Here is a 27,840-nt window from a genome sequence, read left to right on the forward strand (position 1 = left end):
CATGTGTAGAAATATTCGGCCTTAAAACTATATTACTTCATAATTTTAATGCCAACTAATTAAATTCATCTTCACAAATATTACTGGTCCATTAAAAATAACATGAAATAAAATAAAATAAGATGAACTTCTGGTCAGCCCTGTCTCCCACAGTGTGATAAGCTCTGGATGTGGCAAGCTTATTTGTCATCTGTTGCTTCTGACTCTTAATCTTCCATATGGCACTCTTTGGTGCCCTTTCCCTGTTGCTGGAATTTGCAATCATCTTTAAACGTGGGCAGAGTCTGGTTCAGTGCTTAGGAATTCTCAGGCACACCTTGTTTCTGCTTGCCTATTAAGGTTGTCCCCAGGGACTAGAGAACACAGAATGGTTAGCTATGAAATGGTGAAGGCATCAAAAAGATGTGAAGGTAATATCCACCATTATCAAGTAGGTTTCATCCTAGAGTTGCAGGGATGGTTCAACATATGTAAATCCATAAATGTGATCCACCATGTAAACAAATTGAAAGACAAAATCCCTGGAATCATATCTCATTAGATACAGAAAAGGCCTTAGATAAAGTCTAACACGCCTTCGTGATAAAAGCCCTGAAAAGACTAGGGATACAAGGGACATACCTCAACATAACAAACGCAGTTTACAGCAAGCCCATAGCCAACATCAACTTAAATGGAGAGAAACTCAAAGCAGTTTCACAAAAATGAAAAACAAGGCAAGGTTGCCCACTCTCTCCATACCTATTCAATATAGTACTTGAAGTCTTAGCTAAAGCAATAAGACAACTGAAGGAGATCAAGGATTTAAAATTGTAAAGGAAGGAGTTAAAGAATTGTTATTTGCAGATGATATGGCACTATAAATAAGTGACCCTAAAAATTTCTTTGGAAAATACTTACAGTAGATAAGTACTTTTGGCATAGTAGCTGAATACAAAATTAACTCACAAAAATCAGTAGCCCTCGTATATACAAATGACAAACTGAAAAAAAAAGTCAGGGAAATAATACCTCTTACAATAGCCCCAAATAATATAAAATATTGTTGGGGTAATTCTAACCAAGCAAGTGAAAGACTTGTATGATAAAAACTTCAGGCTTTCCAGGCGCTCAAGATGTCGAAGCGAGGACTTGGTGGGTCCTCTGGAGCGAAATTCCGGATTTCCCTGGGTCTCCCGGTAGGAGCTGTGATCAACTGTGCTGACAACACAGGAGCCAAGAATTTGTATATCATCTCTGTGAAGGGAATCAAGGGACGGCCGAACAGACTTCCTGCTGCTGGTGTGGTTGACATGGTGATGGCCACAGTTAAGAAAGGCAAACCAGAATTGAGGAAAAAGGTCCATCCAGCAGTGGTAATTCGACAACAAAAGTCATATCGAAGAAAAGATGGGGTGTTTCTTTACTTTGAAGATAATGCAGGGGTCATAGTAAACAATAAAGGCAAGGTGAAAGGTTCTGCTATTACAGGTCCTGTTGCAAAGGAGTGTGCAGACCTGTGGCCCCCAGGATTGCATCCAATGCAGGCAGCATTGCTTGACTCTCCGGTGTATTTGTAAAATATATCCATTAAAAAGTCTTTGCTCCAAAAAAAAAAAAAAAAAAAAAAAAAATCAGATCTCCGAAGAAAGAAAATATCAGAAGATAGATCTCCCATGTTCATGGGTCAATAGGATTAACATAGTAAAAATAGACACACTACCAAAAGCAATCTACAGATTCAAAACAATCCCCACCAAAATTATAACATAGTTCTTCACAGATTTTGAATGCTTTTAGTTTTATGAAAACCTCAAAAGCCTAGGATAGCTAAAACAATCCTGAATAAGAACAGAACTCCTGGAGGTCTCACCATCTTTGATTTCAACTTGTACTGCAAAGCTATAGTAAAAACAGCAGGTATTGGCACAAAAGCAGACACATTGATCAGTGGAATCGAATTAAAGACCCAGACATAAGCTCACACACCTATGGACACACACACACACACACACACACACACACACACACACACACACTCCAAAATCACACACTTGGAAAAAATAAAGCAGCATCTTCAATAAATTGTTCTAGTCAAACTGGATGACTGCATGTAGAAGAATTCAAATAGATCCATACTCATCACCCAGCATAAAACTCAAGTCCAAGCAGATCAAAGACCTCAACATAAAACCAAATATACTGAACCTGATAGAAAAAAAGTGGAGGATAGCCTGGAACTCATTGGCATAGAAGATTATTTTCAGAACAGTACTTACAGACACTAACATCAACAATTAATAAATGGAACCTCATGAAACTGAAAAGCTCTAACTGCAAAGGATACATCATTTGGACAAAGTGCCAGCCTACAAACTGGGAAAAGATTTCTTATTATCAACTATACATCTGAAGGAGGGCTAATATCCAAACTATATAAAGAACTTATAAAACTAGATATGAAGAAAACAAATAATCTGATTTTAAAATGGGATACATATCTAAACAGAGAATTCTCAGAGGGGAAACTAAAATGGCTGAAAAACACTTAAAGAAATGTTTAACATCCTTAGCCATCAGGGAAATGCAAACCAAAAATACTTAGAGATTTCATTCTGCACCTATCAGACTGGCTAAGATCAACAAAACAAACAACCCATGCTTGTGAGGATGTCGAGTGAAGAAAACATTCGTCCATTGCTGGTGGAGTGCGAACTTGTACAGCCACTGTGGAAATCAGTGTTGTGGTTCCCCAGAAAGATGGGGGTCAATATACCTCAAGATCCAGCCATGTCACTCTTGGAAATACACCCAAAGGATGCTTCCTTCATCCTACCACAGAGATACTTGTTCAACCATGTTCATTGCTGTTCTATTCAGAATAGCCAGAAACTGGAAACAGCCTAGATGTCCCTCAACAGATAAATGGATAATGAAAATGTGGTACTTTTACACAATGGACTATTAAAAATTCAGCCATTTAAAATAATGACATCATGAAATCCAGAGGTAAATGGATAGAACTAGAAGAAAATCATCCTGAGTGAGGTATCCCAAACCTAGAAGGACAAACATGGTATACACTCACTTATATGTGGATACTAGCTGTTAAGTCAACGATACTATAATAAGCTACAATTTCTAGAACCACAGTGGCTAGGTATAGAGTAAGGGACTAGGGGGTACATAAAGATCTCATTAGAAAAAGGAAGTAGAATGCATAGTGATGGATAGATGGAGGGGGCTGAAATGAGGAGATCAAGTGGGTAGGAGAGCAGAGGGGGACAATGAAGGGAATGTGGGGAGAGACAGCTAAAGTTGGTGGTTATCTGAGGGGTAGAGTGGAAACCTAATACAGTAGAAGCCTCCGAAAATATATAAAGACAGAGTCCACTCCAGTTCGGGGATTGTATTATATCTAATCAGGTTGTTGACCAAAGGGGATCCCATGGAATCTCCAAACAACCCAGGATGTTGCCAAGGCTACAGTTTACTTTCCACAAACTGACAGCAAGGCCCTATTGGTGAAGACAACACCTACATAACTCATTAAACATGGAAATGTAAATCTGGTGCCTCCAAAGAACCTTCACCCCTAGGTTTCAGTGTTTTTGGTGCAGAAAGGCACTGTGGTGTTTTGAATAGGAATGGACCCCATAGACTCATGTGTTTGAGTGCTTCATCCATAGTGAGTGGTGCTATTAACAAAAGGGATGGCCTTGTTGGAGTAGGTGTGGCCTTGTTGGAGAAAGTGTGCCACTGTGGGAGCAAGCTTTGGAGGTCTCCTATGCTCAAGCCACAGCCAAGTGTGGCTCACAGTTCACTTCTGCTGACTGTGGATCAAGATGTAGAACTCTCAGCTCCCTCTCCCGCACCTTGTCTGCCTACATGCTGCCATGTTTCCTCCCATGACAATAATGGACTAAACCTCTGAACTGTCAGCCAGCCCCAATTAATGTTTTCCTTTATAAGAGTTGCTGGGGTCATGGTGTCTCTTCATAGCAATAGAAACCCTAACTAAGACAGGTACTTTACACACTACTAAAAGAGAAATGCAAAAAAGTCAGGCACAAATGCTTTGATTTATAATGGTGGCCTGCCTACAAGATATACTAGGGCAATGGTGGCACAAAACTTGTTGGAGGAACCAACCAATATTTAATTTTACTTAGGGCCCACCCCATGAGATAAAACCTATATCCCAACACTACTTAGGTGACCAAGAACCAGAGACTAAAATGTTCAGAAACGTACAATAAAACCAAATACTATCGTTCTAAAAAGATAAAGTGGCAATAAAATGACTCCTAATGACACTCTGCTATTCTCATAGATAAGTGCCCTTCTCAGTCATCATCAGAGAAACTATCCCATGCAGCATATGGAAATAAATACAGAGACCCACAGACAGACATTATGCGGAATTGAGGCACATTGGAATATCATCCCTAAGTGTGAAGTCTCTATCAATTTCCTCAGAGCTCAGGAAATCCAGGAAAAGAAGGCAGGAAGAGTGTAAGAGTGGGAGGCGGGGGATGAAGGACACCAGGAGAACAAGGCCCTAAATCAACTGAGTAAAGCTCATACAAACTCAGCAATATTGAAGTAGCATGCACAGGGCCGGCACCGGTCTTTATCACGTCCTCTGTGTGTGTGTGTGTGTGTGTGTGTGTATATATATATATATATATATCATAGCTCCCAGTTTAGTGTTTTTATGGCATTCTTGAGTGTGCAAACAAGTGGGTCCCTGATTCCTGTGCCTTCTCTAGGGCTCTTTTTCTTCTTTTTGTCTTGTGCAACTGTATTGTGATTGTTCATTTATCTTATATTTTATTTTGTTATGGTTTTATTATTATCCTTTTGAAGTGTTTGTTTTTTTAATGAGAAACAGAAAGGGCGTGGATCCAGATGGAAAGGGAGTTGGGAAGAAATTCACAGTAGGAGAGGGAAGGAAAACCTTAACTAGGACATATTATGTGAGAAAAAAAAATCTATTTCCAATAAAGGGGGGGGGTGAGAACTTTAGCAAAACCAAGTTTGTGCTTTGTAGTGTTTCTGTGCAACATACATTGCAAATGACCATCTGGTCCTGGTCCCAAACAGAGGAAAGAAAAAGCACTTAGAATTAACTAGTTTATTTTTTGTTAGTGTGTGTCTTCAGTCTTTGTGCTCAGTAAAAGTGCTAGGGTGCTCCTCTGACTTTCATAGAGAAATTTTGTTTTGACTTTCAGTGTTGCACAGTTATCTGAGACCAGTGTGGGTTTTTTTTTCTTCTTCTTCCTTTGCTTGTAACCTAGCTGTGTATAAGATTTAACAATTTTTGTTGAAGTTAAAATATCTTTTCAAATACCTAGGCATAGACTTATTTTTATTGATTTTAGAATAATGTGGGATTACCCTTTTATTCTTCACAGTTGAACCTTCCCTTTCTCTTAGAGAACACATTTCAAAAGTGTATTTCCTTAAGCTGAATTTGGTGGCTCATACCTGTAATCCCAACACTCATGAGGCTGAAGCAAAGGGACCAGGAGTCTGAGGACAGTGCAGGCTAAAAAGTGAAATGTCTAAAAGAAATTATGTTCTTAATATCGTGTCGCTATAATCTCTTTCTCTGTGACACCCATGGTGTTGATGACCTATTTTCCATTCTTCATGTTTCTCTCTTTAAAAAAAAAATTAATTGCTTGTCTAGTTTTAACTCTGTCATGGACTTTTTGTAAGTGCATAAAACTGTGTTAGATAGCCAAAGTATAAAATCTGCTGTGAAGCCCCAGAGCTTCTGTTTCAATGGTTTCTCTAACTGTTTTATTTGTTGACTTCTATAGCTTTTATATTTGGTTAATTTTTGGTGTGTAATTATTTTATCTCCAGCTTTTTCTTACAATAAAGACAATAAAGTTTAAAGTTAAAAAACAAAAAAATAGTAGATGGTAAAGGATCAGGTAGGAGGCTATGCTAACTCTTACATCTTGGTTCAGTGACTTAGTCACCTCCAAATCTAGGCATATCCTTAACTCCTGCTCCACATCATGGAAACCCCAGCTCACACTGTTATCTGCATCTTAAAATACCCCTGTGCCACCCAGTTTGCTACTCTACATGCATTGCATCCTGTAGAACTGGCTGCCTGACACTCTGTTGACTTTCCTGCTTCACCTGAGATCTGTGAAAAATTCAGTGGGACCATGACTATCCCAGATGGCCTTCCATCACACCTGAGCTAATTCACAAGCTCCTCCCACCATGACCTGTAATCCTGCCTACCCCCTGAGGCTCAAGGGTCACCTTTTGACTTTTCTGTGTCATTAGCCTTGATGGTATCATGGTATCCCTTGAACATGCCAGCTCCATCCTTATGTCCTGTCAGAGGCTGTTTACTAGTGTTCCTTGTGTCAAGAGCTCATCTTCACTGTCACAGAAAATTCCCTTTTACTATAATTGGATGAAAATGAAATGTCAGTTGCTTAGAAAAATTTTACAGGTACCCTGTACAAAGGAGCCAACAGTGCCTCAACACAATCTCATTGGCCAACTTAGGGTGCTGCAGAAGCTCTTGTTGTCACTTGAGGTTCAGCATGGCTAAAGTGATTAATCTGTGTGTAAGTATCCCATGCAGCAAGCTCCATGAGAGCAAAGAACTTGCTCCTGACCCCAGCAACTAGTATCCTGCTACTGCCCCAACACTTCCCTGGTAACTCACACAACACCACACTCATGCCTCCTGCCTTCAGGAAGGATGTTAACCACTGGAGGAGGCACAAAACATCCTGAAAATTCATTTGCTGACCAGTTAATGGAGAAAGTCAAGAGACAGAACACCACCCCAAAGCATCAATGGAGGAAATATAACTGTCTACGGTGGGCAAGGACTCAATAATTCCAAGGTATGTTGAAGTGTCTCCTTTGTTCAGGCTTTCTGCTATGCACCAGGAGATGGTGGGTCAACCAAACACCCACTGCCCCACAGAGGGAAAAGAGTGGGAAATTTGTGATGGAGAGTGAATGCTTCAAGCCTGGAGATTAGTCCACCCCACTTAGCAGGAAAAAGCATGCTATCCTAAAAGAGTCTCTGGATTTTCTGTTTCCATTGCTTTGGAGAGAGAAGAAAAAGGTTTAAATCTATATCCCAACTAGCTGTCGAATCTTCTCTTTCTGTCCTTTTCTCATATACTCTTCACTCAGAAAGATAAAGGGAGCCTCCATATTAGCAGATGTTGTGCATGCTGCAAAGAACCTGGGAAAGTAGCATTGTGTGTGTGTCAGCACAGGGACATTTTAGAACCCTTCCCAGGAGCCTTCCCCATACTGACCGCTTGTCCAGGTGATTTATTCCCACCCTGCTCCACTCAGATACTTGTATAAAACCCCTGGTAACTGTAACCAAGCTCACTTCATGTCTCTCCCTCTCTCCGCATGCTGCCTTACAAAGCATAGATGTTTAGAAAGTAGTAAAAAGAGATAGAAGAGCCAGGAAAGAGATGCTGAGAGCTTGATGATACAGTAACCAAGATTGCTTGTTCCTTAACTTGCTGAGATTGCAACTGTGGCTTTTACTTAGATTTGAAATGGCTCATTTCTGGTTTCTGACACAATCATCAGCCTACCCACGGAAGACCAATTTCCAGGAAAAAAAAAAAAGCAGCATGTTAGCTTTGCAGGCCATGCAAGTTAGACAGCAAAGCCTGTCACATAATTGGGGAGAAAAGGGAACTGAGATGAACACACACTAACCGTACTTCAGATAAAAAGAACAGGGGAGTTTCTGCTTCTAGAAGAAGAGTTATGGAACAGGCCTGGCTTGGGGTGTCCTTAATTTTAGGTACCCTTCATCTGTAACATTAAGTACACTATCTGAATTGTATGTAACAACATGCAACATTTTAGAAATTTATATATTTCTAAAGAAAGTCTTTTTTAGAGAACATTGGTGGCAGATGCCATGCAATGTAAGAGAGTAACAGTATCAGTATGTGAGTAGTATTTGAATGAAGCTATGATAACTAAATGAATCTTCTATTCATCATGTATGTGTGTATCTGCACATGTGTGTGGATGTATGTAGAGGCCAGAGGTCAACCAGAGAAATATGAAATATATATTTAAGTATATAATTTATATAACATATAATTTATATAATGTATATTATAAACATATAAAATATTTTAAAATTATATTTTTAATGTGTACATGTGTGTTTTGGTGCTTATATAGACCCAAAGTTTACATATGCATTTGGGTGGTTATATAGACACAAAGAGGGTACCCAGTCCCTGGAGAGTTGGATTTTCAGGCAGTTGTACACTGTCCAATATGGAAGCTGGGAACTGAACTTCAGTCTTCTGCAAGAGCAGCAAGTACTCAATTTCTGAGCCATCTCTCCAGCCTGCACTCTTGTTTGTTTGTTTTTTATTGTTTGTTCGAGACAGTGTCTCTTGCTGGGAGCTGGAGCTTGCAGGTACAGTCAGGCTGGCTAGCCAGCAAGCTCAGAGATCTCCACAGTCCCTGTCCTGGGATGACAAACATACACTACCATGCTTGCTTATTTTTTATATGGCCACTAGAAATCAAGTTCAGGCCCCCATGACCATGAGGCAAGCACTTCATTGGCTGAGCTAGCTCCTTAAGCTAAAGAAATCTTTTTAAAAGCCACACAGCTAGGCACATGTTTAGCAGGTTCTGAAACAGGCACACAGCTGGGATCCATGTAGCACCAAACTGAAAGCATTTCCCACTCAGCAGGTGGAGCTGGGGAAATATGCCACTGCACACTTGGCATTCCAATCCTTGTAAGTTTCCTGACTTGTACTCTAATTTCTTTGGTTGAAGAACTAATTCAAGTCAGCTGCAGAGACTCCAGTTTGTGAGCTTTGCCATTTCATAATGTAATTAAAGATTCACATCCAATTACATCATGTTAGAAATCCTTTCTTAATCCCTTCTCTGCTAATCCAGGACCTAGGGCCTCCTGTGCAGACTGGATCGATGCTCAGGAGTGAAGCAGAAAGCTCATTTGCAAGAACCAGTTGGAAAACACATGGATGGTTTGAGATTGTGATTTGACACTGTGAAATGTATTTTCGTAAGGGAAGACTAAGAATGGGGGAATACTAAAGAACCAGACATTAAGATTCACCCTGTAAACCCTGGTTTCATGCCAAGAGGATACAAATACCTAAATCTTTCCCCTGCCCTGCAGGGGCCTCAGAGTGAGGCCTAAAATCATCACTGGTCCCATACACCCCCACCCTCCCTGCCCTGGCTCAGTCCTAAACTTCTTGTCCCTGTTTTACAGCCATCAAGCCCCAAGGGACCCAAGGACATGTTCTGTTTGCTGCATCTTCATCCACTGTGTGTGGATCTTCTACCCCCTGAGGTGTCTGTCACTCTGGTTGCAACTGCTTTACAGACGGTGGGGGCATTCTTTCTCTCCCCTGTGTGCAGGCTGGAATGGAGAATGCCACACTGTTGTCGAATGCTGACCCAAGCACAGCAGCTCACTTGTAGCCTATATTCAAGAGAACTGCAAAATGTGTTATTTTTGTGTCCCCGGTTTCCTCGTGCTTATGTCAGCTTCCTCTGACTACCTCATTATTTTGAATGATCAAAAACCACCCCTATTCTTAAAGTCAAAGGAACTATACCAAATGAAGGGAAGCATAAAAATACAAGTTCAAGATTATCCAGGGGTCACTTTACAAGGGCTCAGCTGGTACAGGCTAACTGGGGTCATAAAAGAGTTAGCATGCTAAAGACTCATTTTCTCTTGGAGGGAGATTTTACCAGTTAGGTGGCTGAATGGCATGTGGGACATGAGGAAATTTCCAAAGCAGAAACTATACTCAGCCCATAAGCAGAAAATTCAACCCTATTTGTGATAATTATATATAAATATATCATATATATCTAATTTCAGAGAAATCATAGGGAGAAAGAAAACCTAAGGTCAGTACAGAGCACTGCAATGTCTTACCAAGTGTTAGGAACTTCAAACTGGTCCTCTGCGGGTTTGTAGCTGAACCAAGCTAAACCCACAGGCTGTTCCTTCATTGTCCGGGCACCATACAATGAAGTATGTTTCTAAACCTCAACAGAAGTGACTGATAACATCAAAAGTCTTACCGACATTGAAATAATTTGCCCCCAAATTCTCCAGCCGGGGATGTGGGTTAAGAGCGTGAGTAAACAGGTGGTCAATGTTTCTTGCGCAGATATATGCTGAAAAGACAGGAATCAAGCCGGATTCCTAACGTTAGAGGCCCTATCAGCTGAAAACAAGATAGCAGCAGAGCTTTGGGTGAGAGACGCCTTGCATGTGTTGGACACTTGGTCCCAGTTGGTGAAGCCTTTGGGAGACACATCCTTCCTGGAGAAAGTATGTTATCGGGGACGAGGCTTTGAGAATCTATAGTCTCATTCTATAGAGTCCGGTTCACTCTCTGCTTCCTGCTTGCAGTTGAGGATCTCCAACTCTCAGCATCCTGGGGCAGACGCCGTAACTTCCTGTTGCCATGCTTCCCTTGCCATGATGCACTCTATCCTTCTGTGAATGTAAGCCAACATAAACTTTTTCTTTTATAAGTTGCTTTGGTCGTGGTATTTCATCACAGCAGTGGAAAAGTAGCTGCCATACGCCAGCCGTTTCTCATGGTTATAGAGAAATTTCAGTAGCAATGGAAGCAGCTTACCCTGGTTCCTGGCTTCATAAAAACTTCACATTAGAAAATGCTAACAGCATCAGCAAAACAGGTCCTAGAGAACAGACCAAATTCCCACGTTGAAGCTCTAATCCCAGTCTAGTGATATTATCAGATAGGGTTCACCCGAAAGTGAGCTAAACAAGGATCAAGATCAAGCTTGCCAAATTGGATGTGGAAAAGTCCATAAGGCCTCTCAAATATCCACAAAGAACTGTAGGTAACTGAGCAAAACTGATAGGAAAAGAGATGGTCCTTCCCAGGGGAGAGCACACAAGTGGGTGGTGTCAAAAACCGCCAGCCTAAAACATATACACAAGTAACATTATATTGAGCGAAAGGGTTATATTCAGGAGTATATATGTATATACAAATACATATATTCATGCAATAATAGTTGATGAAAAAAAGAGGCCATGAATTTGAAGGAGAGGAGGTGCACATGGGAAGGTTTGGAGGAATTAAAGGGGAGGGAGAAATGTTGTAATTAAATGACAATCTCAAAAATAAAAAATTAAGTCATGAGGGTGGTGGCCTCATGAATGGTATTAGTGCCCTTAAAAGAGGAGGCCCCTGTGATGTGAGTCTACAACGACTACAAACAGAAAGGGGCCCTCGCCAGACCCTGCCTTGTAGCCCTTGATCTCGCAGGGCCAGCCTTAAGAACTGTAGGGAGTCCCTGTTGTCTTTCCTTTGCATTCCCATTGTAGTACCATTGAAGTCTATGAAAAGAAACGAAGAGGTATACCAGGTCTGTGTACAAGATAATTAATATTGCTACAATGATGAATTTATCTCCCGAGTTGATTTGGGTGGGGAAGTGTGTGGGTTTGGTGCTTGTGTGTGTGTGTGCATGTGTGTGAGTTCACTGACTCATGTGGGTGCCTGTGGAGGTCAGAGGTTGATTCAAGATGTCTTACTTGACTGCTTCTCTGCCTAATTTTATCTATCTGTCTATCAATCTATGTAAATCTATCTATCTATCTATCTATCTATCTATCTATCTATCTATCTATTTTTGTGACAGGGCCTGTCACCAATCTTGGAGCCCATCTTTTGTCTAGACTGGCTGAGCAATGAGCCTCTAGGGCCACCTTTCTTAGCCCCCAGCACTGGGGTTACATGAAGATGCTATCACATAAGCTTTTATGTGGGTGCATCTAAACTCAGTGGTGAGCTAGCACCTTACCACTGAGTCGTCTCCCCAGCTCCACATTTAATTTTTAATTTTAACTTTTAAAAAACCTAATGGCCAGCCACGCATGGTGGTGCACATCTGTAATCACAGCACTCAGGAGACAGAGGCAGGTGTATTATCTCTGTAAGTTCGAGGCCAGCCTGGTCTACAAACTGAGTCCAGGACAGCCAAGGCTACACAGAGAAACTGTCTCAAAAAACCAAAACCAAAGCCAAAAACAAAACAAAATAAAACAACCCTCCCCACAAAAAAAAAAACCCAAATGGCCATTGTTACAAAATTCTAGTGGAAAAATTATATTAATAAAACATATTATTTCTTGTAATGTGGTGGAATGGGTACCCCAAGATTCCAAAGCTATAAAGCAACTAAGACTTTGAAAATATGCATAAAACACATATTTAAAAAAAAAAAACTCTACAATGGTTCAAAAAAAAAAAACCCAAAGAATAAACCCAGGTGCTGTGGCAGCTACTTCTGACTACCTACAGGCTGGAGTTTAAGGTCAAACAGAGGAAGACGACAAAACACAGGACTTGGAAATGTGAGCCAGCCTCTGCATAAAGTGTCATTTGTAAGCACAGGCTGTGTCCAGAGTCCACACAGCCTACTCGGGATGAACAACCACAAGCTGAAGAGTTCACAGAAGAGGCCCCTCAAGTGATGGGTGGGGAAGAGAAAATGATCCTCATCCCAGGATTTTCCAATGAATATGAACTTAGAACATGTGTGTGGAAGAATGAGAGGTTCATATACACAGACACACACACAAACACACACACATATATCTCAGATCTCAATAACATACAGGGTAGAGAATAAAAAGTATGTTTAAAGGTATATAAAAGAGCTTATTGAAATTATGACTAAGGAACAAGAATATACAAAATAGTCAGGTTGATCTCACCAGAGCTAAAAGACCTAGAAATAAAAAGTACGTTATGTGAAATTTTAAAACTCTCACAATTTTGGATACATCTAAGATGAAAATAATGGAGTAAAACATAAAACTGTAACACACAGTATCAGAAGAAGCCAATGTAAAAGACAGGTTAGGAGAAAGAACATAGAAGGAGAACACAGAAACCACATCTAGAACCTGAAAAGAAGAAACAAAGTAGGACATAAGCACCTGGGAAATCTTCACAATAAATGTAATAGCCATTAGGTCCATGAAATGAATCAAAAACACCAACCAAGAAGACACCTATATTTAAATCACCATGAAGTCTAACACAACACAGAGACATCTTCCATGTGGCCCAGAGGAACAGCACAAAAGCATGATGGTTACATTACAGCTACCTTCTGCATGGCAACTGATGAAGCCAAACATGAGAAGGATAAAGTCTCTAAGTACTGAGCAGAAATCACTGTCAGCACAGCGTGTTACTTCTTCACGAGGTCTTTAACTATTAAATACTAAATATTAAACATTTTATGACCTTATCTTCCCTCAGCCTCACGCCAGTCTGAAACAGGTTAGCACTGAAGCTCCCCAACGCATGCTTTAGATCTGAAAACAGATCTAAAAGACACATGCCATGGGAAGGAAGCAGAGATGATGGCAAACAGGTCACAAGCAGACAGTGTATGAAAGTAATGGTCGGTCAGTCTGTTAGCATCAGAAACAGAAGCAGGTAGACCTGATGTGCAAGAGCTGTGCAGAATCTTCTCGATGGAAGTGGACTACTCCAGGATGCTACATTGTTGGGAAGAAGAGACCTTTGACTTTGTTATATTCACATAATACAATTTCCATGTGGTCCATAAAATAGTAAAAAAAAAAAAAGAGAAAGAGAGAACCACCTTCAACTAGCAGAGATAAAAAGCAGAAAGAGAAAAAATTTCACTCAGCACATGGCTGTGTAAAAGATAAAAAGGCAGAGGTGAGAAACCTAGAAAACTTAATGTGACAGATTATAAATGGATACACATAAATAATTAAGAAAACTATGAGTGGTCTCATCTTTCTGTTTAAATATTTGGGAATGGCACATGGTGTTTCAAGAAAAAAGAATTGGATATAGTCTTGCTCTCTCTACATCTCATCTTAAAGACACAACTAAAATAAAGTGATATTGAAGAACCTATGCAGAAATACTTCGAACACCAAACATCATCTCCAGGAGTTTAGATTCTGAAATATTTGCAAATACATGTTCAAACATTTTTTTGGGGGGGAGTAAGTCTAAACACCTGTGTTTCACATACATGCTATATACATAGCCCAAAGATAATTTTAAACAGCAATTTAAATAATTTTTCTCACAAAAATTCCACGGTGAAGGATTTTTTCTCTTGTGTTATATCAATGTTCCAATATATTTATGCTGTGAAACATTTTAGATTCTGGATTCAAGATGCTCAGCCAAGTAGAAAACTGGCAAATAGAAAATATCAATACAATAAAAATATGGATCCGAGGGGAAATAAAAATAATATAGTGTTAAATGTCTCTGTAGACTGATAGAAAGAAAAGGTAAACCACTGTTATGAGAGATGAACCAAGGACAACACTGGAGACCAGGCATCCTGGAAACACTGTGAAGAGCTTTATGTGACTCACAAATGACTTGGATGAAATGGCAGATTCTCTCAAGACGCAAATTCCCAAACAGGCTTAAGAACTAGAACACCTGGCTGATGACTATCCTGGCTAGTTTTTATGTCAACCTGGCATAGGCTAGAGTCATTTGGAAAGAGAAAATCTCAATTGAGAAAATGTCCCCGCCTGGTTTGCAAGGCAAGCGTGCAGTGCATTTTCTTGATTGATGGTTGACACTGGTGGTTCCACCCTTGGGCTGATGGTGCTGTGAGAAGGCAGACTGAGCAAGCAATGGGGAGAAACACAATGAGCAGTGCTCCTTCATGGATTCTGCTTTAGTTCCTGCCTTGAATTTCTGCCCAGATTTCCTTGGATGATGGGCTTAAGCTGTAAGATGAAATAAAGCTTTTCCTCTCCAAGTTGCTTTGGGTCATGGTGTTTTATCACAGCAATAGAAACCTAACTAAGACACAATGAAAGTGGGAAAAAAAAAAACCTGAATTTGTAATGAAAACCTTCCCTCAAACTGAAATTATGGCCAAGAGAGCTTCTCTGGTGAGTCCAATCCAACACTCAGAGCCAGAGGAGAGAAGCACTTCCAACTCATTTTCTAAAAGCTGGTGTTTCCACGATAGCTAAGCCAGAAGTACTTCATAAGCAAACACACTAGTGTCTCACAAAATATATCCACAAATATTAGCAAATGAAATTTAGCAATATTATTTTTTATGATGCAATTTATCCTGACCAAGTAGCAATCCCAAGTTAGCATGAAAATCAATGCAGTTCCCCCAGGTTCATAAAATAAAGAAAACTACTATTGTTATGCAAATAAGGGCATAAAAGAACTTGTCAATACTCAATGCCCAGGCAAATCAAGAGTCCTCATCAAAATAGTAATACAAATAAAAAAAAAAAATTAGACTGAAAAAAAAAAACACAAAGGACTTAAATAGTCATTTCTCCAAAAGTCTACAAATTGTCAACAGGCACACACACACACACACACACACACACACACACACACACACACCATTCAACCAATAAAAAACAAACAAACAAACAAACAAACAAAAAACCTTTAGGGAACTCTAAGTAAAAACCACAATGATAGCACTTCATATTAATTGGGATGGATATTTAGAGTAAACAAGTATGAATGAGGGTGAACAGAAATGAGGACCTTTGTTCTTTGCAGTAGTAATGCCCAGTAGTGCAGTCACCATGGATACCATATGACAGTTCTTCAAAACATACGAAAAGAATTGACATAATTCATCAATTTCACTTCTTGGTTCATGAAAGTACCAAGTACAAAGTACCCCAACAGTGAAAGCAGAGCATCAAAATAATATTTGTACACACATTAATGGGAGCATTAATCAAATCAGATGAAAAATAAACATAATCCAAATGACCATCAGCATATGGATGGACACAATAATACATATTCACGTAACAGACTGTTATTCTGCCTCAGCAAAGAAGTAGACTGACTGATGTTACACTATGGATAAAAACTCCGGGTACTGTGTGAAGGTAAAATGACCCATTTGCAAAAGGACAGTTGATGTATGATCCCACTCACATGAGGTCCCCAGAGTAGTTAATTCAGTAGATTCTGGTTACCAAGGGATGGGGTGTCAGTTTTAATGGAGACAGTTTTTGTTTATAAGACGGAAAGAGCTCTTAGGATGGGTGTGGTGACAGCTGCCAAACATCATTAATTTACTTAATACCATGGAACTGCTCACTTAAAAACTAGTAAAATTTCCCACAGTAAAAGGAAAAATATAAACAGTGTTTTATATAGATGGAATTTACATTTTATAACATCCTTATACTTAACAGGGAATAAGACAAAGATGCTGTCTCCCAGTACCTTTCTTTACATCCTACTTGTGATGACACCTTGTGCAATAAGGCAAGAAAAAGAAAATCACACATACAGGATGGCATTCCATAGTCTTTTCCCCATCTCTCATCTCCTATATTCTTCTCTTTCCTTATTCTGCATCATTGCCTGAGCTTTAGAGGGGTAGAACAAATAAATGTCTTGTTTAGGGCTGGGCCCTCATGTATGAAACTGTCAAAAACAACAACAGTAACAACAACAAAAGGAAAATTGTTAGGCATCTTATTCAACATGGCTGTACTGGCTAAGATCTTTTTAGAGAACCTTAGCATTAAAAATAATTCTATAGAAATCAATTATGTGCGTGTTGAGAAATAGATTGATATAATTGATTAACATGCCATTCATAATATGAAAAAAGGAATCTATTTTATCCACACTGAAAATTATAAAACGCTGATGAGGGACATTAAGAGTCTACATAATGGAAGACCAAGGATTTGTTTCCATTTATACCGACATGAATATTGACGCATAGGGCTGAAGGTGCTAGAACGCTGACTATCAAAAATCACGTTTTGCAGATGACAGAAATATTTTGTGGCAGTGTCACTGCTTTTAGCTGTATTCAAAGTTCTGTGATTTTTTTAAAAAAAGTTTCAATTAATGTGTTTTTCATTTAATAGAAGAATGTTTCAGATTCTGAAATCAGTCTGGAAATTTTTATATTCTCTTGTTCCTCACTCATAATTTTAATTATCTATTTTATATGCCTTTAAATATGACATTTATTTTATAATCTTTTATCTTTTTTCCTTTATCTGTAAGTAAAAAGTATCTCAAAACAGTGTACAAAGGAGTACAGAATTAGATTAGGAGGACTTCCTTAAAGTGCAAATTAATGTCTGACAAGGTCTGATAGCACTTTGGCTGACTGCTACCATGGCTAGATCTGTCCATGCCACTGGGGCACACTAAGAATAGCTAAAAGGATCCCCCCATCTTTTCCATACATGGATGGGAGCTTTTGTGACTCACACAGTATTCATGTTGCCTGAAATTCCTACAAGAAAACACCTGTATAAGCCAGGGAAATCCTTGCATAAACAAGAACTCCACACAGGGTGGTACTGCCAGCCAGTTCTGAAATAACAGATTTCTCATCAATGGTCCCCATGGATAAGTGGCATACAGCCTCCAGAAAAAAATAGATTCTTGTCTTACACCACACAGGAAATTCATCTGGAAGGATTACAGATTTAAATAAGGAGAAGAATGTGGGCTGGAGGAGCCTTTCTAAGCCTGTTGGGGAAGAGATAAAAGGTGAGTGATTAAGGCAACAAAGAATCCGATTGTGGAAAATTACCAGAAGCAGGCATGGTGACTAAAGGCAAGACGACAACCTGGGAGAAATCCTGGAACAGAAAAAGGGCATCAGTGAGGACTCCAGGAGCCTCCCCTGCCACTTAGCTAATACTATGCATGGGACCAGCCTTGATGTCTTAGTTTAGAGCTGTGATACTCCACAGGGGTCAACTTTACTCCCTGGGGCAATGCTGGAGACATTTTGGGAGTGCACCCCTTAGTGAGCCAGAGAGCAGTGCTGCTGGCATCTATCAGCCGGGACCAGGAAAGCTCCTAACACTCCTACATGACAGCACCAAATGCCCCAGTGTCTGGGTTGAGAAGCTGCTAGCCAAGTGTATTGAGTGGGCAGTGAAGATGAACCCAGGAGAAGGGAGAAGCTCAGACTTGGAAACTTCCCTTGCTGCCTTGTGACTCTTTGCTCATCTGAAAAATTTTTTTATTTCAATTTATTCATTTTGTATCCCAGCTGCAGCCCCTTCCCTCATCCCCTCCCAACCCCACCCAGATGTCCCTCAATGGAGGAATGGATATAGATATTGTGGTACATTTACACAATGGAATACTATTCAACAATTAAAAACAAAAAAAAAATCATGAAATTTGCAGGCAAATGGTGGTAACTAGAAAAGATCATCCTGAGTGAGGTATCCCAGAAGCTGAAAGATACACATAGTATATATTCACTTATAAGTGGATATTAGAAATATAGGATAAACGTACTAAAATCTGTACACCTAAGGAAGCTAATCAAGAAGGACCCTGGGTAAGATGCTCCATCTTCATTCAGAAAGGCAAACAGGACAGACATTAGAAGAGGGAGAAAACAGGGAACAGGACAGGAACCTACCACAGAGGGACTCTGAAAGACTCAACCCAGCAGGGTATCAAAGCAGAAGCTGAGATTCATATCCAAACTTTGGGCAGAGTGCAAGGAATCTTATGAAAGAAGGGCGAGATGGAAAGACCTGGAGGGAACAGGAGCTCATCTGAAATTTTAATTTGGGAGTTTTAACAGCTACAGGCTTTGATCGTGGACGTCGTTTCCCCTTATTAAAAATGCACAAAGAATGCTGTAGTGGTGAGGTATGATGCTTGAGGATGCCTAGAGAGGTTGTGGAGACACTCTACTGTAGAGGCCTCTGGTAAGCTGCGCTCACGGACCTTAGGATTATGTTTATCTTCTCGCCCAAGGCCTAGGAATCTTGCTTATAAAATCACATGAAGTGTCCCTGTTTCTTTCAAAGGACATTTATCAACACATTGTTCTAAAAATTTTTTAAATAAAAATAATCTACTTAACAGTAAGGGTTTTGGTTTTCAAGGTTAAGTAGATGCAGAAGTAGAAGGCTTCACAACCACTAGATGCTTAACAGGGAATTATGAATGACACAAGTGGACAATCCAGGTGCATCCTCCCACTTTTGTTTAGAAAAAAATAAAGAAAGTATTATATTGAGGAAAAAGAAAAGTTTGATGTATTTAATGGGAGAATTCATGTAACCTATGGGAAGCCTTACTGGGTAGTAGGGTTAAGGCTGATTTTCATGTTTCTGTTTTTACTTCAATTTTAATTTTTATAATGTACACTTTACTTTTTAAATAGGAAATAGAATGATAAAAGAAAAAAAAAAGAGAGGAGCTGATTCACATAAATCTTTTTCTAAGCAACAGATTTTCACAGAATGCTAAACCTGGAAGAAACCATAGCCAACAATACAGTCGTAATCCAAGTAAGTTTTAAAGATGCCCAAAGTGGGATTGAATACAGCAAATTATGTCAGCATAATGTCCCTCTCACATTCAGTGACCTTCCAAATGCGCCACACTGTGACACATAGCATGCATTTGGTGAGCCATTCCTCCAAATTCTATGGCTGGTGTCAGCTGTTCTACCATTCACAGCTCCATGGGATATAACTTCTGCATTGAAGTGTTTCACTTGGTCTTACAGGCACAAGAACATTTGTTCTGACCCAGGAACGTGAAAGAAAATCATATGATCACTGTCTTGATGGGCCATCTGAACAAAAACATCCGAGCATGGTGTGTCCAGGGAAAAATGCATTAGCCTCTGTCTTCCTCAACTCCTGAACATTCCAGAGCCAGAGGAAGACACCAAGCCACTTCAATTAACTACCACTTTGGTCCTTGGAGTAAGGAGTGAACACATTTTAAATAGAAGTATATAATCTCTATCTTGTTCAACTCATGTATACATACATGCAAAAGTAGGACAGAGCCAGGAGGAGTATGTTTTGTGCAAAAGCTGTCATGAATTTCTACATATTTGCAAGAGCTGGACTTCACAAAGTTGGCCCTGAATTCTGAGCAACTGTAGACGGACTGAAGCTCTGAGAAACCCCAAGTTTCTCAGAAGACACACAGCTCTGAGAAGCAGAGGGGTCTCAGGATTTTCTTTTTCTTATGGGGCACATATAAATAGTATCATATAATAAATTATGGCTACACACTTAATAAAAGTTTCTGAGCACACATAGGTGAACATGGAAGCTAGGTTTGATGACACACATCTGTGATCCTAACGCTGAAGAGGCAGAGGCCAGAAGGGTCACGGCAAAATCTAGCCTATCTAAGGATACATAATGAGGTTATGTTTCAAGAAAACCAAAACCAACCAGCCAGTTAACCAACCAACCAACCAACCAAATGATGAGCTTAGTTGTCAGCAGGACATCCAAGGATGCAGTATTAGGATATTAGGACATTAGATATTAGGATCCATGCATCCTAATATCACAACTCATAGAGAAAACATTTTTTTTAAACTCTAATTTTGGTAGCTTTTGTGTTCAACTTTTGATTCCATGGACAACCTCCTAGAAACTAAAAATATAAGCTCATCCTGTGGTTATGACTGGAGACATTCCCCAGGTCATGTGTCACAACAATCAGAGTGAGCAAGGGCAGGTAGGCAGTTCAGGGGAAAGAGTCTAATCCTAATTGTGATGACAAAGGTTATGAACCACCACCACACATGCCTGCCCTCAAGGATGCCTTGAAGAGCCTCTGATATTCAAGACACATAGAAAAGATAAACTCATCTCCCCAGATGGCTCAAATAAGGCAACACTAATTTGGAAGCATTGATTGTTATATAGGATCAGTGTTGGGTGGGATGATCCTCTATGTGATGTCCTTTCCAGGTAAGAACAATTTTCTAAACTCTCCAAGGACAACCTCAGGCTGTGCAATAAAGTGCCCCCACAGAGATGCCTCCATGCTGCTGTGGTCTAATGGGTAATAAACTGAGTAATTGATAACAACATGAGAAGCCTTTTCACATTTCACAGCAAGCTCTTTGGAACATAGTTTAAAAAGAATTTGAATCTGTTCTATTATCTTCACTTGCCTCCTGATCTCCAAAGTTGGCTGTCAATCCCAAAGAGGATCACATCTTATCCAAAGGTCTCAGATTTGCTCTAAGGATACTGGGAAGGAAGAAAACCTTCACCAAGACAAAGGAGTTAAATATACCATCTATTACTCACATTTTTTATTTTCCATTTTCTAGGTCATCTGTAGCCAAAACATTTTTTCCTTACATAACTCATCACTATACCACTTTGTCCTCCCAGGACTGTTCTAAAACTTATTTCCAGAAAACAGCCCAGACCACACCAAAACTACTGATAATGACAAAACAATATTGAGTTCTACTCTGAATTTACATAAGTAGCTTGATACATGTGAATAGCTATAAAGGATGTGGTGAGTAACTAGCTCAATGGACGAAATGCAGTGGGTCCTTTATCTAAAGCCCATGGTGCCTCTGCTGGTGGCCCTCGTAATAACTGTGACTCATTCATGTCTAGACAGATGCTCTGTTTCCTAATTCAAAAATTCAGACCATTATCTGGTCAGTCTTAGGTCCTTGAATCCATTTCTCTTTACGAATCCCTGGCAAATCTGAACAAACAGAGCGTTAGTAATGACTTTCTCCCTGACATTGTAGAGACGTGACCCATTCACATAACGAAGGACGTTACTCATAAATAAAAAGAAAGTGGGGAGAAGTGGGTCTTGTCTTCTAGAGAGCTGACTGGGATAATGAAAAGGGGCAAATTTGAGCCCTTATGTATGATGGAATAATATGAAAAACATATTTATCATTCTGGAAGAGAGGAGCCCACCTCATTCAGATTTACCACTAATGAAATAAAACTTAAAACCTCCCACATCTTTGTGCAACACTGCTCAAATGTTTTCCCTTCAACATTAATTTAACCATCTGAAAGATGACAAACTTGTTTCATAATATTTGACAATTGTGATTGGCTTCTCAGAGGAAACACAGCTTGGAGATCCTCATTCCCCAATTTTCAAACCAACTGGGGATTCTGTAGTTTTCAAAACCTACCTCTTGGTGGTGACTCTTACATGGCTCCCTTGCTTCGCTGGTTAGAGGTTGTTAGGTTCAGGTCTGAGGAGTGATGGTACAAGGAAGAAGACATGGGGCCCTGATGTCACATCAGTTGCTTTGTTGGCTCATCAGAATATCTTGACCTCCACCCAGCACCCAGAACCTGAATATCAGCTCTAAGCCCCCTGGTGCTCTACAGGATGGAAGCAATGACTCCCATTGTTCTCACCTTTTTAGAGTGTGGAGCCTAGAAGGCAAAGAGCCACTGAAGAGTACAGAGGTCAAATTAAAAGACTATTACCTACACAAGTGAGTTTTGTTTCAGCACCGTGGGATCAGAGAGCAGCCCAATGCCTAGAACCAGACTGATACGGTCAGTCAGGGAATGAGAACAGACTGTCCAGCTGGAACTCTGGTATGGAGGTACCAGAAGGTGCTAGAGCTGAACAGGTGCCCCAGCCATTAGTGACAATGGTGACCGGCACACAGTTGATGACAATGGGCTAGCAGCCATGATGAATAGTTAAGAAAACAGGAAAATAGCAACAGACAATTTGGCAGGCTTTGGCCAGAAGATATGAGGCAGCCCTAGAGTCAATGATGTGAAGGAGTAAGGGACCAGAATATATCTCCCTTTGACTGACATCACTCCATCAGATTCTAAGAATTACCCTGATAATGTAGCTCTGCTGACAGCTACCATGACAGATAACTCCAGCCTTGGTCCCTGCCCCAGGTGAATTAATGGATTAGGAAAGAATAATTCAAGTGACCATCTGGTAGACCTCTCTCACTGAAATGATGAGGTCCTTGTAGGCAAGTGACATAAGTTTCTAAAAAGATTATCCTTAAGCATGGGTGGCACAATTTGTCAAAAGGCCCAGGTGACAGATATTTTGGTTTTGTGGGATACACAGTTTCTTTTCCAAGTCTTTAGCTCTGTCACAATAGAAGTAGCTGGAGAACACTGTATAAATGAACATCAATCGTTGGGGGATTGGGCTGAGTCAATTTGCTGACACCTGATCTCCTCAAACTGTTGAGTGAGGAGACTAAAAGGAAACTGATGAAACGAGGTTCCAGTTTCTGCGTGCATTCATATGCACACTAAAACACCATCTGGCTCATGTTTTGGTTAATACAACAAACAAAAACTCACTTTCCCCAATTATTCTTGCTTCAGAGAAGGGCCATGCACCCACTTTCAGCTGGTCAGGGTGTAGCTATCCTGTTCATTCTCATCTCATTGGAGAGTGCTGCAGGCAGGAGCAACCTCAGGAAATCCAGAGGGCTATACACAATGCTGGACACCTCAGTCCCTACAACTGACAATCCATCTGGTCCACTGCAAGCCCTGCTGGCTCACCTTTAAAACAAGCCTCTGCTGAGTCTATCTTGGTTGTTTGTGTGTATACACTTTCAGAGCAAAGCACTTTGTACTGGGCAACCAAAAGAAGGGCTCCTTCCTTGCAGAGGCTAGCTCATCAGCACTTTCTCGGCACTCATCAAAGGTTGTGACCCTGTGAGAGTTGAGGCTTCCCCATTCCTTATTAGCATGTCTACTGATATTGTCCTATTTGTGTGTATGGGTATGTGTGTGTGTGTGTGTGTGTGTGTGTGTGTGTGTAACACTAATAGTCAGGTTATTAATTTGAGAGTGAGTGGTGGGGCGTGGAAGGAGTTGGGTGAAAGGGACTAGGAAACGGCTAAGGAAAAAGAAAGGAGGAAGTGTAGTAAATATTTTAATTGCTTCAATATTTTAGTTATTACTTATAAAGTATTAATAATATCCTTATTATTAACATTTTAAATATTTTAATTAAAATTATGCACTTGAAGAGTTAAAAATGAACATGGCTCTGGGTCTGAACACTTTGCAACAACTTCATCACTGCCCTGAGTTGAAGGCCAAGTCCATTCTCACAGTTGCCCAGTGTATGTGAGTGGATGGGCAGAGGTCAATTGGAAGGGAATAGTTTATTATTATCTTTACATGGGTGAGAAGATGACAGTCCATAGTCTGCCTGCAGTCTTGTTCTAGGTGGATCCCGGGAAGACACTTGTTTCCGAGAATGATGGAGGTGCAGTAGAAAGTGCAGAGCGGCCAGCTCTGATGTGCACTACATGGCATACACTGGGAAGACACCCCTCATCAGTCCACCTTAGAGAATTAATCAGCAAGCAAGAACTCATCATTCAAGGTCACATCCACTCCCTAGAACACAAAGGTCCATCCCTCTTGCTCCAGCTCAGACCAACACTGAAGAGCCATTCCTAATCCTGAGGTTGCTGTGGCCTTTGTTTTGTCTGTAACACCAAGAGTACCTTCCTTATCTGCTCATGCCTGTTTCCCTTCCTTCAATCCATGGTCATTCTCACAAGCACTCCTTAGGATATAGTGTGTACACTGATCTCCACCTCAGAGTCTTAGTCCCAAGAACACAGGATGTAATACTGGCAAATTAGCATATTACAGGCAGCCTAGGTCTGGTATACCCTTTGCCTTTGTAAATAAAGTTTTATTGGCAACAGTCATATCAGTCTATGTATCGCAGTGCTTTTCCATCAGAACAGCAGAGGTAAGTAAATGTCATACAAATAATATGGCCTGTGACGGTAAACACACTTTCCTTAAGAGGAGAAGAGAGACCAGAGTAACAGTGAGAAGGAGAGATTAACAGTGAGGAGAGAATTGGAGAAAAGGAGAAGAGAATAAAATGGAAGAGAGTGGAGAGGAGGAAAGAAGAGGAGAGGAAAGGAAACAAGAGAAAAATAGAAAAGAGAAAAAAAAAGAAGAGGAAGGGAGAGGGCAATGAAGGGGAAAGAAGAGGGACATGGAGGGTAAGAGAAAAGAAAGAACAAAAGATTGCTTTGTATCTATCTGGATGTCTCAAGAAGAAAGAGCTTTGGAGACATATCATGGATACAAAATAAACTAAAGCAATAGTTAATGTATCAGAATCAATAATGGATCAATTGCTCACTCACTGAAGTCAAAACCATTCAGATCAATATTAAAATTCCCACAGAGACCCAGATTTCAGATAGGGAAGGATCTCTGTGCTGATGAGCTTTAACCAAATCAGTCACACTAATTATTATATCTAACCAGAAACCCATTTGAGGCCCACTGGCTACCACCCCAGGATATGCTCCTGAACAGTCTTCAAATACCACCTTCTATGGTGACAGTGGCCATCACTGGACACCACAACACCCAGAGGACAGGAACCATAAACACAGCTCTGGCACTTAATGATGCACAGACTTGGGTAAGTCATTTAATCTTTGAGCCTTATTTATCTTGACTACAAAACATGCATAACTGAGATTTTCCCAACAGAATTCTTCAGGTGATTTAAAATAATGAATATAAACTCGGGTCTGGCACTGGGAATTTTAACAACAAATACCATGAGTGGTATGAAGCTGATGATGAGGAAGGATAGTAACAATCATCAAAGTTTCCCTCACCGTAGGGGCAGAGATGTGTGGTGTTTACCTCTACAGGACGCTCACTCACAGTGAAGACAAAGTGTCAGAGACCAAGGAGGTAAGCAAAAAGAGAATGAATTCTTAATTTCAGTTCCAAAAGCAAAGCAGGAGGCCACGTGTCTGATGGGAAGTTTTCTCCCAGGGGACAGAACCTACCTGTTTTTATGAAGTGGTTGCCTGTATCCCACCTCCCCTCGTCTTAGGAGTCTTCCTGGGTGCATGTCTCCAAGGCTTGCTCAAGAATACTGTCTACAGAACTTTCCACCCAATGACCGAGTGACTACAGCTAAAACTGTCTTGACTCTGCCTATGGACTCTCCCATACAGCACCTACAAAGGCAGCTGGATGTGAGCAAAGTGAGCCCACGAGGATCCTGCTTAGGAGGGGTTCAGATGAAAGGAGTTGGCTTCAGACACTAAGAAAGATGAAGTCCATTGATAGTGTGTGTAGGCACAGGAAGTCATCAAGAATGCCTCAGATACAACGGCACTTACGGACAAGAAAATGCAGGGTTCCTTCAAGGCTTAATAAGCGTGGCCAATGTCTGAGAGTACTTGCATTAAGGCTAAAAGGCTCTGTGAGGGCGGCAGATGAGCTTGCAAGTGCACCCTGGGATGATTGTGTGCCTGTACCAGGGTAGACTGTGATCATTAGAGCTAGTGGATTGTGCTTGTAAACTTCAGGCAGGAATCCTGTGTCATGAAGAGAAATGTTTTCTCATTATCCAACAAGATATGTTTATATTATCATATTAGATATTGTATTATATATTTATATTACAATACATTATATATTAGTGAGGTAGGTATATAAATGTGCTCACATATGTATGCATTCAGGCACACCAGAAGCACATGTCCCAAAGAGTAAACTAGCCCCTATTCTAATGGAGCACAGCTTTCTAAAAGACACAAGTATCACTGCTGTCCTTTGGGCCTGAGGATTAGGAACTATTTCTCTGAATGTCTCCTCACTCTTTGATGTTTTCTGTGGTATAGGATATTAGGGTAGAAACTGCTGAGACTTTCATGGTACTTCTTCCCTTCAAAAATTCCATCTAGGGCTGATGGAGAATGGGAAATAAACTTAAGCTTGAAGATATTCAAGAACACTAATTCCTGAGTGAAGAATATGTGCCTGGAATTGTATGGTATCACTGTCCACATTCATTGAGCTAGAAAATAAGATAATGGTGCTCAGGGTCCCCTGAACCTTTGTGGCTTTTTTCAAATGGTAGTATGCAGTCCTGTGATTTAGAGTCCGGCTCTAAATGTCTCTACAAACATGGCTATTCTGAGGGCTATAGCCCCATAGGAGGCAGAACTAACTTCCACTAACCCGCCTTAAAACAAAACAAAACAAAACAAAACAAAACAAAAAAAAAAAAAAAAAAAACCTTTACAGGAACAGCCAGCTTCTGTACAAAGCCATAGCGAAGCCGCTCTGCTCTGAGATGGCTGTCTGTGATCTGGATCTGGTTATTTTTAAAGAGCCTTTGGTGAAAATTTCTAAAAATTCCCAGTGACTACCCTACACTGTGAGACAGAGCATCGAGTCTGCTCACCATAGAGCGCAGTTTCTCTATTTCTGGAATCATCATCAATAAGGAAGATGAAGCGTTCAGCTTGAGCAATTGCCTTAAATACTAAAGTGGCGTTTATCTTTGGAACACAGACCGGCTGCTTGCATCTTCCCGCATGCAATGAGTTTGTTGATTTGAGCATTTCAATAGTTTAATCAATCCAGAAGCTATATCGAATTTACTTCAAAGATCTCTGAACATCCAGTATATCTACACTTGTTAAAATTAATCACATCATTTAACACTTCCACATGCATTATAGTTTTTAAGTGCTTTACAGTCATTTTTATTAATTAATAAACCCTTAATGGACAAGAAATTCATACTATAAAATTACTATGCATATGCTGCATTTTCAGTTTTACTATTATTTCTTTTAAATATTTTTCCCAAGTGGAAAGTCCATGACTCATAAACCAGTCACTCTCACAGAAAGTGCAACTGAAAATAGACGTTTACCCAGAGACAGAAATCTGGGCTGCCTTCCTCCCTCCAAGACAGACTTGCTTCCTCTCCTGAAAGCCAAAGGGTCTCAGGGAAGCCCACCTGGGAAATTCTGTCTGGCCCTGAAATAGCAACAAGCCCCCGCCAGGATGCTCCAGACACAACCCAAGACACATGATCCCATTTGCTGCTGTTTGGGAAGGAACATTCTGACCTTCCCATTAGAAAGCATACTACAGTCACTGCACACACACACACACACACACACACACACACACACACACACACACAC

At 40.3% G+C, this 27,840-nt stretch overlaps 1 protein-coding gene and 1 pseudogene across 3 annotated transcripts in view; one reads left to right on the forward strand and one right to left on the reverse strand.

The window, feature by feature from the left end:
• The window catches only part of CUNH10orf90 (chromosome unknown C10orf90 homolog), a 224,473-nt gene that overhangs the window by 52,787 nt on the left and 143,846 nt on the right, over positions 1-27,840 (reverse strand). The gene's annotated exons all lie outside the window — the stretch shown is intronic.
• LOC129678175 (60S ribosomal protein L23-like) lies at positions 1,105-1,540 on the forward strand (annotated as a pseudogene).

Source organism: Psammomys obesus, unplaced genomic scaffold (assembly GCF_907164565.1).
Source record: "Psammomys obesus unplaced genomic scaffold, mPsaObe1.curated_primary_1811, whole genome shotgun sequence".
In the NCBI taxonomy this organism is placed as follows: domain Eukaryota; kingdom Metazoa; phylum Chordata; class Mammalia; order Rodentia; family Muridae; genus Psammomys; species Psammomys obesus.